We start from the raw sequence: 25,012 nt of genomic DNA on the forward strand, positions 1-25,012 counted from the left end.
TTTGCTAAAGCAGCCTCAGGGCACAAATGCAGTAAGATAACATTAATTAAAATACATAAAACCATCCAGGAGTAGCAAGGAGTATACTACATTTCTAAAGGGTAGAAATTAAACTAAAAATAGTAATCATTATTTTGCCAACTTAAAAAGCTAGGTCTTACACGCTGCCTGCAGCTACAATTCTCCCAGCTTTCTTCCAAGGTAGGATCATAATTAGCATGTTACTCATTTGTCTGGTACGCACCTGACTTCACGGGGCTGTGTGCACACGCTCACTTTGCAGCCACGGGCTTCCTTCTCTGCTGCCGGTGGCCACGAAGCAGAATCCAAGAAGTTCCAAAGTATGATGTGCCTTCTCTGACCACTATGCCCACACCTGCACCACTCACCAGATGAATGAAGCTTCTGTGCAATCCTAATGAGACACTCACTATTGTCACTGCTGAAGTTCGGCTCTCCACTTCACTTAGAAACAAATCACACATGGCTATAAATAAAGGACCATCATACTATTACTAAAATCACAACAATGCCTTAGTGCTGACCTGATCCCACACCACAGCAACCCTATCCGGGGGTGTTATTCCGGTTAGACAGATGAGAAAACTGAGGCTCCAAGCAAGGGAGAAACTTGAGCTCAGGACGTACAAAAGGAAGCAATGAAGCCAGGATGGGAACTCTGGCCAGCTGGACTCTCAACCCCATGCACCTGACTGCACTGTATGTTGCTTTGAAAATTATTGCAAATGTAAGTGAATACATAAGGTACAGAGAAACGACCTAATTTCATCACTAAAATTCATGGCTTCTGCACATGCATAGTAATCATCAATGTGCGATTGCTATTTGGTATCATGTCTTCTCACTTAAGATTATTTCAAATGTTAGCATTCAAATAACCACAGCACAGACAGGAAGTCAGGTCAGGCTAGGAGCTTCAGCTAGAATTTTATTTCCTGATGATGTAAAGACAAGATGATACAAAATAGAATCTCAGGTAATAGAGGGTACCAGTCCTTCAGCTTCCGTGATAGTGAAAAGAAAAGCCTATCTATTTCAGGTGAAATTTTAAAATTTCTTTTTTTATACTTTGTTTTTATATTGTTGTGTTTTCTACTAAAACCTTGGCCACTTTTATAACATGAGGAAAGGCAATAAGGGTATTTCAATTTGAGAAAAATAAACAAGTGATTCTTAAGTTCAGATCTTGTCTGCGGAAGCCATAAGCAGAACGGACGAAATTGAACATAACGACCACAGGCTATGAATTCAGAAGGCTTAGCTGTGCGTGCCAAGTCATCGAGTGCTGTCCATGTGACCGTGGGTGAGTCACTCAGCTCCTCGGAGACCTCATTTCCTTACTTGCAAAGAGAGGATAATGTAACACTACCTATTGAACACGGTTGTTGTAAGAATTAAATGAGGAATATATGCATTTGTGTACAAACATACATATTCTTAAGCCGTAAAGTGTCAAAAGAGCTATTTTTAACAATCAAGATTTTTAAATCTAAACTGAAAGATCCTTCCACAGATAGTACCCTTACTTGCTTCTGTGACATGAATTTATCTGTTCCCATTTTAACCATTTTTATAAGCCAAATCTTACTGCAAAGGCAAAGTGCAAAAGTGGATGAGAGGGCGTGTGTATCTCCCAAACGATATCGCCAGTAGACTGAAAAATCATTGCTCTTTAACTCTTTCTAATATGGATTTATGCAAAGGAGTTTAAACTTTACATGACAGCCAATTTTAAATTAGATTCTCATTCAATTCACATTAAAGTGCCTATGAATTGTGATGGGTGCTATTAGTTATGTATCTTAATATGCTAGGAGAGCACTGGGAGATTGACTTGCAGAAAAGCAAATCTAGAGACAGAAAAACGAGTTAGCAGGCTTTACCACCATCGAGGATAGAAAATAATGAGGATGTCCAGGAACTGAAGAGAGAAGACATTCCTGTTGATGACCTACTTGGAGGAGGCCCAAGAAGAGAGGCAGGAAGCTTCCCAGCTTTGGTGCCCGTGGGGATGGGTGTGCTGTTAACTACAGTGGGGAACACGGGAAGTCCTAACAGGACGGGAAGTCCTAACAGGACTAAAAGTCGTGGCTTCTTACAGAGTTGGTGGGGATGCAAACCTGAACAATCCTTTTTAAAGACTTTATTAAATGTCCTCCAAAAGGCCTTTTCAAGAATGTTCATGGCACCATTATTCCCAAAAGCCAAAAACTGGGAGACCCAAATGTCTTTCAACAGCAATGGGGATGAGTTAAAGTGCGGTCATGTAATGGAACACTCCACAGAGTGGAAAAGAATGAACTACTGCTACTCACAACAGCATGGATGGCTGAGAAAGACAGCTGTGGGGGAGGGAAGAGACTTTCCTCTACCCTTTCAGGTTCTTTCAGCTGGTCTTCACAAAAGAGAGTAACAGTCGGGGAACAGAGCCCTGGCCAGGCAGGTCAGTTTGTTAGAGTGTTGTTCCAATATGTCCAAGTTGTGGGTCTGATCCCCAGTCAGGGCACATACAAGAAGCAACCGATGAATGTTTGGATAAGTGGGAAAACGAATTGATGTTTCTCTCTCTCTCTCTAAAATCAGTTTTAAAAAAATGTTAAAGAGATTAACAAGAGAAAATGAGCAAATTTAATGGCATGCCTAGGTACAGAACCCCACACACAGGAGAGGTTCAGAGACAAAAGCGGGGATTGCGGTGTGCACGATGTTCTGAGCCAAGAATGAGATAATGCACCTTGGGGCTTGAGAGGGGAGGCGGGTCATCCACAGGACGACCACAGGACAAGAACAGATATTCAGTAATTAGAAGTTTGCCCTGCCCTATAGATAAATCATATAGATAGGTTATTTCTGGTGGTAACTCTTATTATAGGCAAGGCACCTAACACATCCAAGAGAAAGATAAAAGTGTCTCATGAGCCCGCAGGGTCTCGATGGCCCTCAGCTCAAAATAACTCACACGCCAAGTAGCACATCTGGGGGACGCCTGTTCCAAACCCCTTTACAGCCACCGTGAAAGAGCGTATGTTGTATGACACAGTCACTCCATTGAAATGAAATCCCAAACAGGGATAACTCCTCCGCAGTGACAGCGGAGTGCAGGAAGGGTTTCTGTCGGGAATGGAGGACAGGAGGACGGGAAAAGCTGAAGCACGGACGGAGATATTCTCTCCCAGCCTGGATAATGGTGCACAGGTGCACGTGCATGGGAAGACCCGTCAGGCGGTACACTTAGCATGTATGCACTTCTCTGTAGAGAAGGTACCCCTTAACTTAAAAATTTAATGAGTAATTAAAACGTACCTATTCCAATTACTGAGGACTGACATCTGCAGTACCAATAACGTAGGTTTATGTACATGTGTACATAATGTATGCAACATGTAGCTTTCCTGAGGAAGTCATTACACCTTCTGGACACAGCCCCTGGGAGACAGCCTGGGGCTCATTCGTTTGTGTCTCCTAAGCAGCTCATCCACTGTCCTAGCGCAGGGCTGGTGGTCAATAAATGTTTACTGGATTTTGTTTGAACAGTTCAATATGCCTTCAATAAAATTCCCTTCAAACTTCACGGCTAATGATCAAGTGTTTCATCTTCTTTTATAATTATCCAAGTAAGTCCAAACTTACACATGCTGTTATTTTTCTTCATTAAAAAGTGGCCTTATATTATCATCCTTGAAGGGAAAAAAAAATGTTCCACAGCTTCACAACTCATCTCTTTCTTAAAGTTCTGCCTGTGATCCCCTCATCAGAAGAAGTGCGAAAAGAAGAGTGAGTATCACTCACGAGAAAAGAAACCCAAGTCCTCCTTTGTATAACCAGGTGTGGCTAGTGCTCTGCTTTCCAAAGTTCTGCTGTACAGACTATGCATCAGAGACAACTTCATACTGGTCTTATACACTGGGCCATAAAAACATGGTTTGATTCCTTCAGTTAGCTAAACTTTACCTCCCACTGAGACAAAGCAGTTGGACCAATAGTAAGACTTCAGAAAGTTAAGACCCTTCTCTGAGAGATCTCGGAAGGAAAAAGCCAATGAGAGCTAATCTCCCACTTCTGATTAAGGAATGTTGGAGAAATGGACCAGCGAGGGGCTGGTGGTCTCTTTCAAATGGACAAGAGCAGCAAAAGGCTGCAGGAAGGGGAACCCAGGCCAGCTCTGAGGCTGGCCTGCCATTTCCCATGCGGATGATGCTTTCAGACCCAACTGGATCATTTTAATTGTCCCTAGGGAGGAACTGGGCAGGAACCCAAAGGTCAGGTCATGTGCAAGAGGACGCAAACATAATCTTGACAGCAGCCTTGCAGACTCCAGGAAGAATGCTCAGACTGAAGACATGCCACTCATGGGATGGGGGTTGGGTCATGGTAAACTTGTACCACATAATATTTCCTCTTCTGTCCACGTTAGCCAATCAACAGCCTCCTCTCCCCCTTATTAATGCCTGGGCGCTTAACATGATCAAACCATGGTTATGAACATCCAGCAACAGCCTATTTAATTACTCCGGTTAACTTGGGATCTCCTGACAATAGCAACAGCTACTAACTTCTTTTTAAATTTTATTTGTATGCATTCATTTATTTTCATCTGTCCCACATCCCTCCCTTAAAAACCCAAGTGTAAAATAAGATGGTTCTTACCAATGCAAGCGCCTCATCAGGTGGGGTGGCCAGCCTGAGAATCACGGTAGGGGCATTGTTTGACTGTGCCTCTGGTGTGTTGGGTGATCCTGACTCAGTCACACCCTCCAGTGCAGCAGCCAAGGCATCACAGTGACTATTTGGCCAATACTACACATTTGCAGGGCTCTTTATTTGTTGGCAACAACAAAATACATGAAGTCACTTTCCCGCTTGTTTTCAACCCTTTCATTTCACCTCCGTGATGAAGGACCCATTTTCACAAACCATAGCTGATGGCATTGAGTCAAATGATGTGTTTGACAACTGAGACCACACCATCTTCATACTGAGACAGACCTTCTGAAATGCTGTTCTCTCCTGAGACAGGACAACAGCACAGGTAGTGCAAGGCCACGGTAAGAGAGGGAAGATTACCAGCTACTCTTTTCTGGAAGACCACCACACCTCTGGGGGTGTGAGCTTGACAATGAACCTGCTGACAGTGAAACTTAAAGTTTATTAGCTGAGAAACTGGATTATTTTTTAAGTTGATAGAACTCTAGTCTCACATCAGCTACTTCATGCACTAAAATTCTTTGATCTCAGTACCCCTTTCTAGATAACCAGAGTACATTTACTTACATAATATACCTCCAAACATTTTCATCCGCCAGTTAACCTCAACAGTAAACGAGGACAAAGAAGAGAAGGACCTGGGGAACACAGTGAATGCCACTGGTACCTGCTATGTGGTCAGCCCTCTTAGCCGCTTTGCTTGTATATGTGATCTCACATAATCCTCACAACCTTGTAAAGTGGGCATTCGTGTCTCCAGTCTGTGAATGAAGAAAACTGAGGCGTGACTTGTCCATGATCACACCTAGAGACAGATCTAAGGCTTGAAGCAAGGGCTGGAGGACACCAAAGCCTCAGACCTTCCCCTAGACAGTGATCCTCACACCGGCATTCTCCAGCCCTTCAGCAGACACCTGGGACTCCCCAAGGCTGCTGTTTCCTGCATCATTACTTCTGTGACTCTCCCAGGACCTGGCTGGGTACAGGACCACTGTTGCTGCTGTCACAGCAGCTGTTGGAAAAATACTGCACAGCCTTGGGCAGAGCAGAAGGGCCTAAGAGAGAGAATACACATGTGCATGCACACAAGCGAGGTGTACATGTGTGTATAAAAATAGAAACAGAAGCCCTGGCTGGTATGGATTGGTGGACTGAGTGCCAGCCCTCGACCTAAAAGGTCACAGGTTCAATTCCCAGTCGGGGCACGTGCCTGGGTTTGTGAGCCAATGTTTCTCCCTATCTCTTTCTCCCTCCCTTCCACTCTCCCTAAAAGTAAATAAACAGACCTGGCTGGCGTAGCTCAGTGGATTGAGCGCGGGCTGGGAACCAAAGTGTCCCAGGTTCGATTCCCAGCCAGGGTACATTCCTGGGTTGCAGGCCAGAACCCCCAGCAACCGCACATTGATTCTCTCTCTCCCTCTCTCTCTCTCTCTCTCTCCCCCCCTGCCCCCACCCTTCCCTCTCTAAAAATAAATTTAAAAAAAAGTAAATAAACAAAATCTTAAAAAAAAAGAAATAGAAGAACACAAATAGAAATTGTAGACTTAACTGCAATAATAAGGAAGTAATTTATTATATACCTCTGTTTCTTCCATTTAAGACAACACCTCTGAATTTTGAGCAATGAACATTAATTAAACAATATTCTATAATAGTAAAATCATTTGCTCTTTTATTCTTAAAACTCTTAGTAGAGGCACCCATTTCTTTCGAAAGCTAACGATTCTTTGGGGTGTATAGCTAATAGGTTAGGATTACACGCAGCCCTCAAATATTAACAAAAATCAGCCTTCAAGGAAGAACGTAAACAAAGCATACAAGTATTCAAGGAAACGAGTGTTTCGAACCTGCCCAATGACGGCTTCCCTATGCTCAAGCTGAGTGTCACACTTACGCCTCAGCAGTGCTCTGTTCCCTGTTCATCACAAGAAACATATCCGCCACACGCTGGGAGCCTGATTTTCTCAGTATATTAGGGAAGCAACAGAAATTTCCAAAACAGGCTAGTTCAGAATTCAGCCCTTTAAATAGACTTGGGAAAATTCTCCGGCCTGAATAATTGTTAACCAAACCAGTACTCAGGAATTATTCTATGAAATGGTTTGTTTTTTTTAAAATTGTCGTTCAGGTACAGTTGTCTCCATTTTCCGCCCACCACTCCCACCCACCCCAGTCGTCCCCACCTCCCACCCTTGATCCTACTCCCCTTCAGTTTTGTCCATGAGTCCTTCATACAGGTTCCTTGATGACCCTTCCTCCTTCTGGGCCACCGTTACCCTCGCCCCCCTGGTTGTTGTCAGTCTGCTCTTCATTTCAATGTCTCCGGTTATATTTCGCTTGCTTCTTTGTTTTGTTGATTAGGTTTCACATACAGGTGAGATGAAATGGTTGTTTGGGATGGCACCACTGATCACTGAATAAATGAGCCCAGTTTGCCAGCATCACATAAGAAGGTGAGAAGGGCCACACAAATGGCTTTAACTCATTTTAGTATTAAAATAAAGCATTTAAGTTAAGACTCAAGGCAAGCCAAAGCTACTCAAAGCAAACACTGTAGAGAAAATATTTCCTAAAATCAAATTCTTGACCTGAAATCTGATCTGCTTTCTTCCATTTCATCAGTTATCCAGGCTCAAGCCGAAGTGGGGTACTAGCAGGTTATTCCAAAGGGCACTTCAATTATTTTGGAAGAAATAAATGACCCATGTCTTTTTTAAAAAGTAAAGTACACTTCCTCTAGAAAAAGATCATTTTAGATGAGGAATAATTTAGCAAGTAAAATTCTGTTTTACTAGTACACTACATTAAAATGCAATTTTCAGGCTAATATATTTACAGAACATTTGGAGACGGCCAGTCGCTTACCCCTGGCGGCAGGAACTTATCCTCTGCAATGATGCTGAGCGCATTCTCAGGGCAGAAGGCTCAACGATTAGAGAAGTACCTGATTTTTCCTAAAGAAAAACATCAGAACCCCAGTTACATCCTCTAAAAGTATGTATCACCCTACAGAGAGTGTAGAACTTTTCTTTGTTTAACAACAACAACAAAAAAGCAATTAGGAAAAATGCAAAGCAGCTACAATTACAATCAAATACAGTTTGTGCTTCTGACATGGGCCTTCTCACACTAGTTGGGCTTAGACACTCCCTAAGGAAGTCCCAAATTTTGCAATCCAGCAGCTCCTGTCTCCTAGGGAAATATTAATTTAAGGGAATAAGGGGAGCCTGATTCACAGTTACAGAGTACCTTCCCCAGTAGCAAGTTCTGTGCTCATAATCTACATTCAAGCCAACCCTGTCCCCTGCTCTAGCTGTATGCCCTCAGACAACCTTGGTGAGTCTCAGCTTCCCCACCTGGATTTGTGGACAATTACTCACAGTAGCTGCCTCAGAGAGGTGTGGGGCCAAATGATACTATCATCCATGTAACACATTGGTCACAGTGACCTCTGTCTCACAGTAAGTGCTCAATAAACTTTAACCCTGATCATTTCTATGGGGTCCTCCTACAGGTGAGGGGAAAAAAAGGTAACTCGTTTGGAGTTGCCATGACGATAGACTAACCCAGGCTCAAATGCCAACACACAGGTCTTCTAAGCCTACCAAACTGTATTCGGAGGCATCAAACACACTGAGGGACAGCCATCCACATTCTGTGAGGATACTAAAAGGGGAGGGGGGAACACGACAATAAAAATCAAGACCATGCATTGCATATAAAGCATTAAAAACTTACTGCCAATTACAAATGTCTCCCCATCAGCCTTTCCAAAAGGAATTATTTTAAAACATTTTAATCCCACGTAGTATGTAGGTTATTGATCAAGGACCACCTTCTGTAGCACGATAACAAATGTGAACTTAATCTAGAATGCCTGGTTAGCCTGCTGACCATTTTGCCAACAGGAAATGAAGGAAGTAAATACCCTGATCACTTCGCAGCATGCTGGTCCACATGTTATCACAGGAAGCCCTCCCAACCAGGTAGGTGTCCTTCTAGGCATTTTACAGGTAGAGAAACTGTGGCACGGACAGGGCAGCCCCCTATCTCCACCTATCTCAGGGCAGGGAGGGCCCAAACTGAAACTCACCTCTGTCTACATCTAAAATCCGTGTTTTCTCTCGAACAACACAGATGAAGCAAAAGAAGGGTTAAGCTACTTAGTGGCTTGGCTCTGACAGTATGTTTAACAGAATAAATAGGAAAGATGCCAGTTTTTGAGGACATCCCCATGAAGATTAATTTCTACCAAATGATTTCATCCCTAAAGTAAACGTCAGTAATAGACATGGTCAACACATGCCCCATGTAGAGCATACTCAATTCACAATTTCAAACTTGTCTGGGTCAGTGTTAGTTTCATATACAAAAAAAAAAAAAAGCTTCTGAAAAGATAGGAGCTCACTATCAGGTTCAAGTGAGCACAAATCACCTCCCCACCCATCAGAGCTTCAGCCCCAGTAGCAGACTGCACCAAGGCTAGAGCACGCCCCAGTCCAATGCAACTTAATTCCTCCTGGTTCTCAACGGATAATTAGGGAAGATTCCTTGGGTCACAGTCCCTGGGCTGGAGAGGACGTGGGACCAGTTCTCCCTTATTCTTTTCTTTTTCTTTTTTTTTTTTTGGATAAACATTTTTATTGTGGTAAAATATATATATCAAAATTTACCATTTTTACCATCTGCAAAATGGTTCTGTGGCATTAAGTACATTCACATTTTGTTGAATAACTATCACCACCATTCAGAGCTTTTTAATCTTTTCCCCAACTGACCCTCTGGACCCCTTAAGTAATAACTCCCACTACCTGCTCCCCACAGCCTGTGGTAACCACCGTTCTACTTTCTTTCTCTATGGATTTGATTATTCCAGATACCCTGAGCACATCACACGATATCTGTCCTTCTGTACTGGTTTATTTCACTGAGCTTAAGGCCAGTTCTCTTTTTTCCCAGTTAGTCTCCCTGAATAAACACCCTGAAATGTACATCGTCTAGAGGAAATAAAAAAGAACATGGGAGCATTCTTTTTTCCCCCATTTACTTACTCATTACTAAAAGGACATAAAAAACACTAAGGAGCCCTGGCTGGCATAGCTCAGTGGATTGAGCGCAGACTGCAAACCAAAGTGTCGCAGGTTCAATTCCCAGTCAGGGCACATGCCTGGGTTGCAGGCCATGACCTACAGCAACCACACATTGATGTTTCTCTCTCTCTCTCTCTCTCTCTCTCTCTATCTCTATCTCTATCTCTATCTCTGTCTCTATCTCCCTCCCTTCCCTCTCTAAAAATAAATAAATAAAATCTTTTAAAAAACCCACTAAGGATAGTTGAGGAGGAAGAAGAGAAAGTCAACAGAGTCACCCATAACTTCACCAGGGGACCACTCCACCCTCATTTGTACTTATTCTCTCATGATCTTCTGCTTTGTGCAAATGAAATTTTCATAATTACATCACGTTGAATGTCTCCCTGCTTTAACTATCAAAATTGTATCTGTGCAAACATTTCAAAAATTAACATTCAAGGTCAACACTACAGAAAAATAAATGTACTTCCATGAAAACTTGTATCTACCGAGTGCCCCAATGGCAGAAATAAGTTAAGATTGCCTGAAGTTTCCCTCTCATATAAGGAAATTGTTCTTCACAAGAAGTACCATATCGGTTTAGTAGCTGGTGCAGAGAGAAGACAACACCTTCACAAGTGTTCATACGAAATCACTTAAATGTTAAATATAAAGGTATATAAACTCCAAATGCGGCCATCCATCCCACTATTATAGCTCTCAGTGGAAAAGAGCACAGCAACATCTAATGAAAATCTTGTTTTCTCTGCAGGAAATAAAGATAATAATGCCACAAATCAGCATTCTCCTCAGTTTTTTATTGGTTTTTCTTGCAATCCACATGTTCTCAGAACTAAAAAAAGGAAAAATAAACTTCAATAAAATTCCACATCTTATTTTTGTTTCTTATTTCTATTTGTGGCTTGAAAAATATATATATATATATATATATATATATATATATATATATATATAACAGCAGGATCTAGTACCAGTAAAAGAAAATGATTTAAGCTGAAATAAAACTCAAGCCAGCAGGAGATGACTTTGATCAGGAGACAATTATACAAGAGTTGATGGAGTGCACGACTTCCGTTATTTATTTTTGTAGAAATAACCTCAAGTCCTAGAAAGAAGACATTTTTAGAAAATGACACTGACCCAGACGCTAGGTCTCACGAGTGAGAGCAGAGCGTGCTACTTCTCTTGCACCACGGCTCACACCCTGTCTGCTCAAACCACTGGAATGCACTTCACTTAAATATAGGAGTTAACTGAAACGCGGGAGTTACTGAAATCACAGAGACCCTGTCCACGGTCATGGTATCCAACACAGCCACTGTTCATGCTGAATTTCCCGTCTCATCGAGAGAGAGCACAAGCACTGTGAACAGAGCACCCCAACTAAGGGGACCCAGAGGGGCCACTCATTCCGAACATAAACTAGGTTCCCAGAACTACATGCAACCCTGGCAATGCCACGCCTGAATTCTCCCTAGCGGTCCAGACCATGTTCCTTCCTGGGTAGACTGTTTCTGGGTGTTCCTTCTATATCTGCAGCTTCTCTTTTCCGGTTTTTAACCTCACCCGAGGATATATTTACTGATTTGAGAGAGAGAGGAAGGAAGCAACAGAAAGAGAGAAACATCCATGCAAGAAAGAAATATCAATCAGTTGCCTCCCGAAAGCACCGGGACTGGGGACTGAACCCACAACCTTTTGGTGTTATAGGAGGATGCTCCAACCGACTGAACCACCAGCCAGGGGTAAATCTGCAGCTTCTTTTAATCCTCTTCTCAGTTAAGTATCCCAGCATCTTTCTAAAAACTGCCCCAAGCATAAAAACGTCAGAAGCACAGGACAGAGCCTCCTGCCCTATTTTTAGTGAGTTTGCCCCACCTCATCCCTTTAATGGTTTGCCCTGCAGAACTAGAACCGTAAAGATGATCAGAGAATAAAACTCTTCAAAAAGACAGATCCACACCATCCGCTCTGACTCCAGGAAGGACCAAAACTAAACATATATCAACCAAAAGAAGATCTAAAAGTTATTATTTTTAAGTTGGGATTAAAATTCCAAAATGTCAGCAAAAAACCAAAACAATATTAACTAAGCCTGACCTCAAGTTTATATTTCTCATACCTAATGCTCACCCTTAGCAACTCCAACAGGCCAGTCCTCCCTCCCTACTTCTACTTGGGGTTAGCTGACATCCATGGTAATATCTAAGTACCCAAAGAAGAAAGGATGTCGTCATAATTTGAACAATTCAAGTCCAAAACCACTCTTGGCTATATAACTAAGGCAAAAGCATGTACAAAAAAAACAGCCTGAGTCCCACGTGACGCTACAGCCCTCTCCTTCCTGACACAGCAAATGTGAATAATCTCCCAGACTCTACATGCCATTCACCTCTGGACCAGAGTCAGTGGGACTGACCAGCTGGGCACAAGTCACAAGGAAAAAACCAACATGACAAATCCTGTCTCTGCCACAGGCACTGCAGTCTACTACAATGATCAGAAAGTCACAGACAGGTGGAAGGTGAAGAGCAGAGAGAAGTCTCCGTTGCTTGAAGTACCTTAGAGCTGGTTGTCCAAGGTGTATACCAAGAATCACTAGTTCCGGGGAAACTATACAAACACTGAATTAAATGAAACTAACAATTTCCTTTTCAGCAGGCCTTCTGGAATATGTTAATGGGAAGAGAGAAGGAACTTGATGGTAGAAACCTTTATTCACAATGTATTTCCAAACCCCTGGGTTTCGGTGAACACACTTTGGGAAGTACTGCTTTAGAGACTGTGGAAACAAGGTTAGAACTGAGATCTGGAAAAGAAGGCACAGGACTAAGGTGACATCAATCCAGGGTCAGGACTACAGGAGCAGCAGGGCTCCTTGAAGAGATGTTTTACAGTAAGGCCCTCTGGACCATTCTTTGGGCATGAAATTGCTCCTCTCCATGTCATGAACTTGACATGGCCATCACTTACTGTGACAACTCAGGACACAGCTTAACAGTCACCTACTCAGGCCACTTGATCTAAAGGAGCCCACCAGGCACTCTGCAGAGAGTGTTTAACTCATTGCCACATCCCTAGAGCCTACCGGCACATAGTAGATGCTCAATAAAAGTATGCAGACTGAGTAGTAAATGAAGTGCTCCAGCTATCCTTCCCTCTGGCTTGCAGAAATGAGTACTTAAGCATCTGGTTATATTTAATTTCAGTTCAATATTATTTTATTATTTCAAATAAAGAGACCATGCTTATGCTACAGTTGCTAAATTAAATGACATTGACATTTCCTTTGGACACATATTTTCAGACTGAGTCACTATAAAATTTTGGAACTACGTATATTTGAGTCATTCCAGGAACAACAATGAGTGTAAAGTGAGCTCCTCCCCTAGGCCTTTCTGGAATTTGTACACAAAACCACCTAGTTAACTGGCTCTCATGTTAACTAAACTCCCACTGACCTCATTAAAATCCTGCTATAAGACTACATCATCATAACTGGGGATAAATTCTCCGGAAAACTAACAACTAAAAATTGTCCTGGGGCATATTTATTGAAGCCTCCCAGATAAAACTGTTTTTCTTGCATATATTCATTCTTTGACAAATACTTACTGAGCACCCAGGACTTCCTAAGCACTGGGAGCACGAAGATGAAGCAGCAGCAGTGAATCCCGGCAGAGGCTTACAGGCCAGAAGAGGAGCCAGGACAGGAAAGGGTGGCAATGCAGAGCTGTGGTGTAAGTGGGCGTGAGGAGCTCACAGTGGGAGCAAGGAGAACCAGCCGCCCTCTAACGATGCGCCCCAGTGGTCTTCCAAGTGCGGGCCCAGAGCAGCAGCAGCAGCAGCAGCAGCTGGGAGGTTATTAAAAGTGTGGACCTTCATCGGGCCACCCTGTAGTCCTAGGGACCAGAAACTTGAAGGTGGGGCCAGCAGCGTGTGTTTGAACAAGCCCTCAAGTCATTCTGACGCACACTGAGGTGGCTGATGATTCAGCTGCTTCCTGAAGGAGGAGCAAAAGTCAAGCAGGTAAAGAACAGACAGAAAGGGTGGCTGCAGGCCATGGGAACTGAGCAGAAATGCCTGAAGGCCACAGGAAACCTGGCCTGTTGTAAGATCAAGCTCAGCGTGTGAGACAGAGAGCACAGGGGATCACAGTGGGTGTCAGGTGTGGCGTCATGGGGCTCACCCGGACTTCACCCAAAGGACAGCCAGGGGCCCCTGAAGGGTTGGGATGGGCAAACCCAGACCTGCAGACGATTTCAGAAGATCACCTTGGAGGGAGTGTAGAGAACAAACCCACAGAGGCCAAGGAGAAGGCAGCTGCAGACTCCTGGGCCTACAGAGGCAGTGGTGGTCAGAAGTCAAGTGGAGGCACACCATCAGACCCAGCAGGGCTCGAGGAGGGTGCAGGGAGTCAGGGGTGCCTCACACAGCTGCACAGACAGAGGAGCCGGGAACATCATGGGACAGAGTGAGCATCCCTTCCCCTGGGAAGCCTTCGCTGACACGCCCTCCACAGCAACCAGGGCAGGTGCTACTCTGGGAAGCACTATGTACTTCTGGTAGCACACGTCACATTTTATCATAGTTAGTTCTTTACTCAGCTGTCAGTCTTTCCCCATAAACTGACAGCTCCCAGCAGGCAGGGGCAGTGGCCATCCTGGTCAGTTTCCATGCTGGTCAGTCTCCACAGGCAGCAATTGGAAGAACGCCCACCCCAGCACGTGGAAAGCCAAACTGAATGAATGGAGCTAGCCAAGCCAGGAGGCCACTGAGATGAGAGGCCACTGCTCTCAGTCAGGGGAGAGATGACTGTGTCATAGGAAGGAACGACAAAGCTATTACAGCAGAACTTCTTAATTTTTCTCTAGTCTGTTTGCTGCATCCAAACCACTGAATGAAAATCTTTTCAAGTCAATTATGTTATGAGAATTCAACAGGAAACCTGACCTGTTGAGTGGAGCCCTGGGGAAAGTCACAAAGGACCATCCACGGTTGGAGTGCTTTTGCAAGCGAAAGTGAGGTGCAGGTTTGGGCCACAGACGGGTCCCTATTTGAGATAACAAGTTTGCTTCAGAGCAACTCTGCAAAGCCTGGCAGTAGAGGATGGAGACATCTCATATCCCGCTGACACAGTTTTGCATCTTTGCTTTGATTTTTAGAAATGACTTCAAGCAGGCAGATAACGGTGTGACCCAATTACGGGGTATTTTGGAAGCAGCAGGCACCTAACTCGGAGGTGGAGCTGGTGGGCGGAGAAGGAAGAGTTTCTAAGTAGGCACTACCACCTGCCTCTCAGTCCTGCATGGAATGTTATAAAGGAAGGAGCTGTGGCAATCAGGAAGTAATGCGACATCTCCCCTGACCTGCTTCCTGTTTTCTCACTATTCCCAAAATAGACAAAGCTAAGGAAAATCATAAATACATTTCTTAGCCCTCTGGGGGGAGGATCATCAAGGGCACAAATTTGGGTCCCTGAGGAGAAAAAGGGAATGAAAGGCAAGGCTACCCAAAGTCCTAGGCTCAAAAGGTGAAAACAGTGGAAAATAAAACCCACAGACAAACAGGAACCAGAGGAAAAAAACTGGCCCATTCTTACACCAAAGCTTACTGCCCAGTGATGCCACAAGCTCAGCTGCCACCCCCAGAGTCTCTGAACTCAAGCTCTTTGGAGTCAACAGTTCAAGTTTTCACTTAAAACTAAAAATAACTGTTCAGGTCTTACTTCATGCCAAACATTGTTCATGTATCAGATATTAACTCATCAATTTCTCATATGCATGTTACACAGACATCACCCATGCCCCTACTTCTGGATGAGGAAACGGAGGCACTGTGAATTCTGTTGTCCAAGTATAATTCCACTGTCCACAGTCACATGGCTATTCAACCGTGGAGCAGTACTGGAGCCCTAAGACTCTGGCTTGTAACCAAATCCCCACTGCCTCCATCCACCTAGGGCTGGCCTCTGCCTGCACCGTCAGGGTGGTTGGTGGCATTGTTGGCCTCTGCTCACTAGATGATGACATAGTTAGTACTCATCCCACAGCCAGGACAATGTCTCCAGATATTGCCAAAGGTTCCCTGGAGGGCAAAACTGCCGTGAGAATCGCTGCTGTAGAGATCTGAAAGGCCAAATCACTAGGTCCCAAAGGCCAAATCTCTAGGTCCCTTATGGAAAGAGTCGTAAATCCTGTGTAGAAGAAACAGGCTACAGTGGTTCTACTGAGTGAAGGAAAAATGGAAAAGGAGACAGCGGAAGGGTTTTCTGTAGTTGGGGGTCTACAACAGAAGTCCCCTGCCACAGCTCCTGTTCCGTGAGACCTCACTACCCCAGCAGAGTGGGGCAGCCCTCCTTCCCGCCACTGCCTAGAGCTTCACACGCATGCCTTGGTGCAGCACCTGACAACCAACGCTCTGGCAATGTTTCTCTCCATCTCCCTGAACTCCATACAGTGCCTGGCACAAAGCGCATGCTCAATGAGCGTTTGCTGAACAAAGGCATGAACAAGTGAGGCTGAGGGTTCTGGGTGTCAACAAATGGACACATCTCTGTGTTCACTAGGGGTGTGAGAAAGGCATAAAGAAATAAAACTTGGTTCTTGAGGAGGATAAGAGGTTCTGGTCAGGTCATTAGAGAAATCTGAAGTTGAATCAGTGCTTCTGAAGTATCACTATGAGTCCACACGATGCCTATTATATTCAAAAGTTTAGTTATATTAGTATACTGAGGTGTATATATATATATATATATATATTAATATAATCAACTCAAGAAAGCTAATTCATGCTAAGGAAATTCTAATTATTCACTTCCACCGACAAATGGCACTGCCACGCAAATTGGGATACTCAGTGCGGCAGGGTCACTGACTTGTCCAGGACAAAAGTCTACTTGGGAAACCAAATGAAGATCAGAGGGTTAAGTACAGAGCCAGCACCCAGGAGTACACCAGATGCTCCCAAGGAGAGGCCCCATCATCCAGGGTGCCGGGGTCCTCTCTCCAGACCCACCACCCTAACGCCGGAAGTCTCTAGTTGGCCACACGGCTGCTGCAGAAGCCTTGAAATCATCACCTCATCTTTTTCCAGTCACCAGAAGTTTCTGTCATCCCAACATTGCCTCATAATTGGCACATGACAGTGAATCAGACTCCTGTGTATTTTATTTACAATAAAAACATTCTAGACTAGAATCTGCCTAGAGAGATTCAACACAGCAACCTCAACTTTCAGACATATTTAGTAATTTATTATATTTAGATTTTCCTACTACCCAATTTGTGTTCAGATGAAAGAAATGCACGTCGGGGCCATAATTTGGAGGAAATGGTCCCACCATTAAACATGAAGATTTAAGCTAACATCCATTTTGAAAATGAACGAAAGGTGAAATTTTCACTTTTTCCCCAAATGCTGAATTTAAGGAAGGTTTCGTGGTGTGGTGGAAAGAAGAGCACAGGCTTTGTTGAGGCCTGGGAAAGTCCTTTCACTTTCCTGAGCCCAGGCTTCCCCACCTACAAAAGAGGAAAGAAGGAAATAACCCAAAAGACTAAATGAAATGTTTCCTACACAGCACCAAGCACATATTTGACCCTTCATTAATGAATTAATGTTTCTGCTTCATCCTATCAGTCCCTCAGCAACCCATGGACTCCTCTGTATTGATTATAACTGCAGAGCAAGTGCCCGTGTTCACTGTGCTATCTTTAGTGAAAGAACCTCAGTTTCCTTACCTCTAAAATGGGAACAGTACCATAGTGTTTTGTAAGGATTACACAGGATAACAGCTATAAAGCTTTTAGTACAAAATAAGAGCTCCACAATATTAATGGTATGGTATTATGATCGGCACAGATTTTTTTTAATTTTATTTTAATCATTGTTCAAGTACAGTTTTCTGTCCTTTACTCCCATTCCAGCCCACCCACCCACCCATCAAGTATTATCAGTAATATGTTTATGTTACTTTCTTCAGCTACTATTTAAAACTCAGAAATAATTTAAGTTTGTCAATTCCATGAGCAAATTATTCTTAAGCTTCTTCTAGAGACGCATCAAGGCTCACCCTGGACGGTATGATACTGCACAGGTCCCAACCAACCTGGCTGTTACACAAATCTTGGTTCTATGGCTTTGAATCCATCAGCATTTCCTACAATCACCAGCCCCCAATTGCTAAAGTGTGCTGTTCTGGTAGGAAAAGGCCTGCATGCAAGGAAGCAAACATCAAGATGCATCACTTGGAGGCCTGCTAAAATAAAACGCACATTTCAGTTACTAGTGCTTTCTGCTCTCTCAGACCCTCATGTTTCATCTTGGCGCTTTCCTTGTCATTCTTAGGCTATAATTCAAAAATACTCACTGGTTCCCAGAGCACTTTCAAAATTAGTTTCTTCTCAGTCCTCCTAGGACTTTGGGTCTGTACCAGTGACTACATTCCTGGAAGGCCCAGAGGCTCCATCCGCCCACCCACAAGCTCCAGTGTGACCTGGCCCCCACTCTTCAACTTGATCCTGAGGGCTGGGCTGTCTACATCTCAGGCCTGGATTCCCAGACTTATCCATTTCATGGACCATTAAGCTGCCAAGTAAAAATATTCCCATCAATTCATAAAAAAAAAATTACCCCAAATTGGAAGGATATAATCTCAGAGAAAAGGACTGATCTTCTCATTTGAACACACTTAAGCAATTTTCACTGCATCATCATCATCATTATCACTTTGATAAGGACAGCAAAAACATCACCAACGGACAACAAGCGGGCCTAGCATTGCGCTTTGCATACAGTAGACACTCAGTTACTTTTAAATTGTACAGAATTGAAACTCTGATTCATGGGGCAACAGCTTTGTGAACGCCACATCCCATACCACCAGTAATGCCAGGCTTTCCTTCTTCAACAAGGGCGTTTCATTTCCCTTCACTCTCTGGAGCTCTGCAAGTTGCCCCCAACCTCACCCTCCTAAGTGCACACTTCTAGCTCAGTTCCAAAACCCCACTCTTCTCAGGCAATTTTAAAAGGAAGAAACAAAACCACTCTTCCTCTCACTCTAAGCATTCCTAAAGCATACTTTCCGGTAGAAATACGCTTCAAAAACCTCAGTTATTACGTAGCAGACCAAATTTTGCAAGATTTCTGTAAGAGGCAAAGGACAGAATAGTTCACTTTTTTTATAACCACTATCAAATTATTAATAAACAACGGAGAAAACCTTTAATCATAACTCCATACCATTCATTTTTTTCCATGTTCTCTTCCCCTCTTGGTCCACACAAATCTCTGTATTTTATACACCAATAAATTATACGTTGGGACTTGCTTCCTGATGATGAAAGCAATGCTTGCCCTAGCGATTGTTCAGTGCTGAGCAGTCTGGGTGAGAGTCACATCTTATGGATATAAGATTGCGTAGAAAGGGACTGTCTCCTCACCCAAAGGCATCTACCACCAATGACTTGCCAAGTCGTGATGACTTGACTTTCTCCCCTGTCCGTCATTCCTCTCTCCCAGCTCTTCCTCATCTAGTGTTTAGAGTTACGGCTCCACTCCTAGCGGGGGCCCAGTAAACTTCGGAGCCTGATTCTGATCAGAAGCTCCAGACTCACTGTCCATTAATATCAATTCTTTAAATTCAGATAACAACTGTGGCTTCTCCTCACCTACCTCACTTAAAGGTTAATGAGGCTGAGTTTTTTGACCATCTTGAAAGCAAAGTGCACTCAAAATACCAAATGGGATCGGTTTCCTTTGCTGTGTGCCCCATCATCATAGCTTGTCCCCCCAAAAGTTCATGATCTTGCCAACAATGTGTGAGCACACTCCGACAGCCATAGCTCCTGCTACCGCAGCAGCAGACGGTGGAAACCTACCCAATGCAGTGGCGGTGCTAACATGAAATGATCACTGTAAGCCAGAGACCAAGGGCTGCATTTCTGAGCGAGGGCTGAAGACAAAGGACAGGGGCATGGGAAAGGGCTGTCAAACAAAATGTCATGTGCACGGGCCCCAGCACCCGAGGCACAGGACACCCTCGTCTGCAGTCCCCACGGAGGTTTCTTTCTCAGGCTGACCAAGAGCAGCGTCTCCCCTCAGAAGATGCTACAAAAGTTTTAAATATCCAATGTGCTTTACCCAAACCAAATCATTACTTTATCTTCTACCTGGCCTTGGTGGGGGCACAGAGAACTAATTTTAGGACATTCTTTAACAAATAAAAACTAAAAGGGAGGCAGGAATAGGCCAAAAATGGAAGGGCATTCGGCAAAGCTGGACAAGCCAGACTTACTGAAACACAAAATCGGCTTCATCTAATACTTTACACGAAGTCCCCACTCATCAAACGGCTGTATCACAGACCCTTGGACCGGGACAAGAAGAACCCAACAGACATCCAGAGGGTGCATTCTGCAGCAACTCCTACATTTTACAGATGAGAAAAACTGAGGCCCAGAGAAGTATGCTGGCTTCCCCAACGTCACACAGTACATTAAACTAGTGGATGAGCCTGGCCCAGAAGACAAGCCTTGGAAGCCCCTGGTTGGTGGTCCTCTCACCAAATCTCACTACACCCTTAATTATGGAAGGTCTGGCACTCTGCCTCCGAAAACCCACTTTAGCTGAAAGAAATGCCACCAACCCATGTCAACATGCAGAACACGCACTAATAACACATTAAAATGAAAATGGGTAATCTGGATTTGTTTTCCTTACATTTAAGTTTGTGTGTTGATAGTACAACAGTGTTGAAAATAAATAAATACAAAATGGAAGCTTCTTAAAAATTTTCAGATCAGTCTGAAGACAGGCTATTCCAATCAAATCTAATTCCAAATCACAAATCAAAGATGTTTTACAAGAGATGCTTAACCACATAAGAATGATGCCAGTTGAAAACATTCTCATATGAGATAAAACTTTTAAGTTCTATTGCTGTACAATCAAAGAACTCCCCACCTTCTTGGAGGGGCTTTCTTGAGAAGCTGACATTCATGTCAAAGATACTGACACATTAGATAATACGTGTAAGGAGCTTAACAGTAGACTTGACACATCGGAAGCATTGAACAAACGCTTGTTTCCTTCACCGAGGGTTGGAAAATAAGTATCATCCACATACCTAGAAATATCTTCCTGATACACTTTCCTAAAAGTCTGTCCTCCACTCCTGGAAAATTTAAGATGTTATATCATCAGGATATTGCATTTTATTTTTGAAATGTATATTTTAAAAGTGTAACTGAAAAAGGCATACAGAGAGAACAGTGCATTTTTCTTAAAAGACAAATTTAGATATCCTCAGTTCAGGGTAATCAACATAACACTATTCCAATGTTAAAGCAAGGTTTTCAGTATTAATTCCTGCTGGGGGTGGAGGGCAAAAGTCAATGTTTACCGTTTTTTCCGGTAGCAGGAAAAGAACATTGTCATCAAAAGTTTAAACATGGCATAAAAAGAGTACCAGTTTTAAAACAGTTATCTGTGTACAGGTGGAGTCTTGCAATGTTTAGTAGTCTTTTCTTAAATAACTTTGTAGCCTGTATTCATATCACTGCGGTTAAGTGTAAAACACCAGTCTTTTACCCTTAAGCTCATGGAGCCTTTCCACTACCACTTTATACAAGTTTCAGGAAGCGGGATGGCGCTGGCTCCATGGAGGCAACTCATTTAGTTAAAAGTATGCTTTGGATGAGAGAATAGCATAAGATATATAAACACCTTCCCTGGAAAAGAATCTCAACTTTAGAGTCCTCTCGCAAAGGCTCTGAGCAAGCATCTAGGGACATCCCGGGTTTTGAAGACCCTGAGTGCTTTTGCCAACCATCCATGAACACCACAGCGTAGAAACCCTGCATCTGTTTCCCCTTGTGCAATGCTCTGATACCAGCCCACTGTACTCTACTGCCCCCTGTGTTCTCTCCGCATCTCCCCCAGCGTGGCGGTGCCTCATCCTCTTGACAAATGCCATCCTTTCAAAACAGTGCCATTTCTAGGCTTCTGTAAGTTAACGATACACACGTGTTGAGCAAATATTGCTTTCAAGCTACAAACTGAAAATACAACAAAGCTGCTACCTACGATCATAGGCAAATCCCCTCTCATGGACCGCCTGTTCCTTAAAGGCCAGCTACATGAATTCAGATACTCTTAATTATCACGGACATTTGAGCACAACATTTGATATATAAATCCATAACAAGGGTAAAAAAAAAAACACAAAGATTTAACAGACCCAAATCCAGAACCATAGATCAAGATGCCACAGTTTTTTTTTAAATCAGTGCAATAGTAAAACAAATTACAAACCAATGCCAACCTCACAAAGTTTCCTCATTTCTTGGAATCCGTACACCACCGCTGACATCATTGTATGATCATTCTTTAGGTATTTCACCTAAGCCATCAGGTACAATGTAAATACAGCCAGTGGCTGAGAGACTTCCTGCACAAAACTGTGCCCTCCCAGAGCCCGCTCTCGTGGGAGCCCAAGACACTGACCTTCTCCTCTCCATCTCGGCTCTCTCCAACCACTCGTTCCAGCCAAAAACGTTTGTGACAGACGTGCCTCTGAGCTGCGCAGAACTTGACTTGACAAAACGGCTCCAACTCTAAATCTGATTTCCCCAATGTATTATCTTTTGAATTCAGGTCCCACGCCTCCTCGGCCTTTCGCCCCTGACTCCTCAGCTCGCTCGCTTGCTTGCTCTCAGCACCCGAGGTCGAGACCACCTTTCATTGTACGGGACTACCCTCCGCATCATGCCTCCATCCAGCAAGGTTTTCATCGCACAAATGTCATTTCTAGCTTTCAACCCTCCATTCCGCCCCACAAGCAGCGGAGGGGCTTTCTGGACTCAATGGCCAGCTTTCCTGACTCGTCCCCTTCGCACAGCCATTTTCTAGTTAAAACCCTCTCTGCCTCCGAGGGGAGAAATGAACTTTTCCCCCTTTGATCTCTCATAGGCTGGTGTCTGAACCCCCCAGAAGCCAGCCCGGTCTCCAACTCCCCGGCAGGAGCGCGCTGCCGCCCCAGGCGGGGGAGCCCAGCCGCACAGCAAAGGACGGTGCCAGGGTAGGGGGTGTGCGCTCTCCCTCGCCCGCGCCCACCGTCACTTTTCCTCTCCGCAGCCCCCACCCCAGCGCACCCCCTCCAAGCCTGTCTCTGCCACCCCAGGCCCTGCCATGCCCGGAAAAGAGAGCGCCGGAAAGCAAAAGGGATGGAAGTCAAGGAGTAAGCCCGCAATCGCCCTGCCACCCGGCCCTGCGGCACGGGTGCAGGGCGCACGGGACTCCGTAGCTGGCGCCAGCTGCAGATGCGGCAGCAGCTGCAGCAGCTGTGGCTGCGGCTGGGCGGACGGCAGTGGCCGCGCAGCCCTCGGGACCAGAACAGGAGCAGCCGCTGGGACTATGCGCAGCCACTCGCCGCACGCCACTGCCCGGGTCTCTCGCCAGCACTCCCGGCCCGCTGCGGGGTCCAGGGCAAAAGCAAGGAAGAACGCGAGGCTCACCGGTGGTGTGCGCAGTGCTCGCCTCAGCTACGGCGCCCGACAGCTCCGCTCCAGTCTCGCCCTCCACCAAGCGCCCGGATCAGCTGCGGGTGCAGCACACGAGCTTCCTCCTACTTGAGCCTAGGACGGGCTCCGGCGACTGAGCATGCCCAGTGCCACTCCACGAGTCCCGAGCTGGGAGCAACGCCAGCGAGATTCCACTTCTCCAGGCTTTGGCGGCGGCTGCGAGAGGAGAGGCTGGAGGGGCCCGGCCGGGCGGGGGATGAACCAGGAGAAAGGCGGGACCGAGGGCGGAGGCCGGGGAGCAGTGGGGCGGGCCACGCGCCTAGTGCGACCTCTGCAGGCAGAGGCTGCGGGCCATCAGAGACGCGGGGTACCCCCCATCTTCTGGGAAGATGGCTAGGAGGCGGTAGGGCCTAGGGTGTGGAGACCCAAATGCCTGCGGGAGTCAGGATGCAGCGGGATATCGCTTCCATGTGGTCTGGCATCTGTCTGCACTAAAAGGCAGTTGGGTAACCTTATCCCAGACTAGTCTCTCTTCCTGTCTGCATTCCCTCACAATGGGAAAATGTCCCCAGGTGAGAGCTGCCCACACCCTCCCAGCTGGAACTTGTAGGCGATGCATCCTTCCTTCTGCCTCCTTATTCAGAACCCTTCACACTACACACACACACACACACACACACACACACACACGATTCCTTGATGTGAATAGCACAGCAAGACCACCTCAGCGGATAAAACACACCTGCAGGAGGGGAAAAGCAAAATTTCCTTTTCACCCCGAGGAAAGTTACCTTTCACTCAACTGTAAGCAGGCAACCAAGGTCCTGATAAGAATGGGCACTCTGAAAGTGTTCATGGGCGCTCTGCCCAGAGACTGTGAACGACATCCCCAGAGCATCCTTATGTTCTTCCCCAGCGCAGTGGTTGTCAAACTTGAGCCAGAGTCAGAATCGCCTGCAGGGTTGGGGAAACAAATTGCTGGGTCCCACTCCCAGAGTCTCTGTGAGTAGGTCTTTGGTGGGGCCCAAGCATCTGTGTATGTCACAAGCTCTCAGGCGCTGCTAATGCTGCTGCTGCTGCTGCTGCTGCTGCTGGTCTTTGAGGACCACGCTTTGAGAACCACTACTTGACACGTACATACAGCCTTGCCTATGATCTCCTGCAGGAGATTGATACTAAAAGTAAATTCATGGTAACAATGAGCTGATGGCTCCTCCTCACTTATCCTTATCCCCAAAATCTCAGGATGCGCTCCCTCCTCAAATAAACTCGAACCAGCTGGTCCTTATTCTTCAAGTGAGGATTCTGAGGTTGAAGTGGGGATTGCTTCAAACGTGGTGAATTTATTGAGGACCCACAAGGTCTTACATACAGTAAGCCTGGGATAGCAGTGAGTAAAAATGCGCAGACCCGCCCTTCGTAGAGCTGGCAATCCAGCTAGGTGGAGAGACATCCATCGCAGAATCACTCAAAAGTGTCATCTCAAACATGGAGAGTACTAGAAGTCAGTCTACTAGGTGTGTATGACAGTGCATCATGGGACCCTGAGGCAGATGCAGAATGGAGCTGGAGGCAATGAATGGTGGGGCGAAGAGGCGCTTCTGGCGTTTGCACAGTTTCCCTCAGACCCATCTGGAGGTCACCAATCATGTCACTCCTTCCTGCCACAGCAAA

The 25,012-nt window shown here is 45.0% G+C and overlaps 1 protein-coding gene across 1 annotated transcript in view; it reads right to left on the reverse strand.

Annotated features, from left to right (window-relative positions):
- APBB2 (amyloid beta precursor protein binding family B member 2) overlaps window positions 1-23,542 on the reverse strand; it is a 324,017-nt gene extending 300,475 nt beyond the window's left edge. Inside the window, exon 1 of the mRNA XM_036031648.1 lies at window positions 23,333-23,542. The gene's annotated coding sequence lies outside the window, so the exon portion shown is untranslated. The remainder of the gene's footprint in view (window positions 1-23,332) is intronic.
- Window positions 23,543-25,012: the final 1,470 nt, after the last annotated feature.

Source organism: Phyllostomus discolor, chromosome 1 (assembly GCF_004126475.2).
Source record: "Phyllostomus discolor isolate MPI-MPIP mPhyDis1 chromosome 1, mPhyDis1.pri.v3, whole genome shotgun sequence".
Taxonomy (NCBI): Eukaryota; Metazoa; Chordata; class Mammalia; order Chiroptera; family Phyllostomidae; genus Phyllostomus; species Phyllostomus discolor.